The following is an 859-nucleotide window of genomic DNA, read 5'->3' on the forward strand; positions in this document are numbered from 1 at the left end:
AATATTTACAATCTACATGTATAAAACTTTAAAAGCTACTTAGAGATGAAAAGAAGACAAAAAATGTAAAGACAAATTTTACTTGTACATATAGGAAGATATAACATTAAAAAATGTTCACTCCTAAGTTCACCTATTCTTGTTTGTTTGTTTTTCAGAAAGAGACATTGAAAAAATAATGGCCAAAAGTTTCCCAAAATTTAATGAAAACTATATACCCACAGATTCAGAAAGTTCAGCAAAACCTAGGGAAAAAAAAAGACAAACCACATGACTTCCTGCTCCTGGGCGGGGCAGTTTGTGTTTCTCTGCTTCCTGGCCCTCGGCCTCAACTATGTGCCGCCAAACCCTCAGTCAGACCAAGGTGCATCCAAGCTTGCTGCCCTTCTTTGTATTTATTGGAGCCAGAGGTACTAGGGTCACACTGTATGTCTTGTACCTGGCATTGTTCAATCCAGATATCTGTTGGGACACATAAAATAACCCAGACCCCTGGAACAAACTGGGCCCCGCTAATCAATACAAGTCCTACTCAGTGAATGCAGATGCCAGCAAACTGAGGAAGGGAGGTCTAGACTTCTAACTGAAACCCTGAAGCTGCTTAGAATGAAGGTCTTCCAGGAGCCACCTGCACAATTTTCCACTGAACCGGGAAATATTTCTCCTCCAAAGGCACAGGATCATGTGGATGCATTGCATTTCGGTTTACACTGATCAGTAAATATTTGAAACTCAGAAAAATAAAGAAACAATGGAAGCCAAAAGAAAATGAAGTGACATCTTTAAAGTGCTGAAAGAAAAAAAAAACACTGTTAATTTAGAATCTATAACTAACAAAAATGTTCTCCAAAAGTAAAGA

General features: G+C 38.3%; 1 pseudogene; it reads left to right on the top strand.

Moving 5' to 3' along the window:
* Nucleotides 1-334: 334 nt before the first annotated feature.
* Nucleotides 335-583, top strand: LOC112307427 (cytochrome c oxidase subunit NDUFA4 pseudogene; annotated as a pseudogene).
* The last annotated feature ends 276 nt before the right edge of the window (nucleotides 584-859 follow it).

The sequence above is a fragment of the Desmodus rotundus genome, chromosome 1 (assembly GCF_022682495.2).
Source record: "Desmodus rotundus isolate HL8 chromosome 1, HLdesRot8A.1, whole genome shotgun sequence".
Taxonomy (NCBI): Eukaryota; Metazoa; Chordata; class Mammalia; order Chiroptera; family Phyllostomidae; genus Desmodus; species Desmodus rotundus.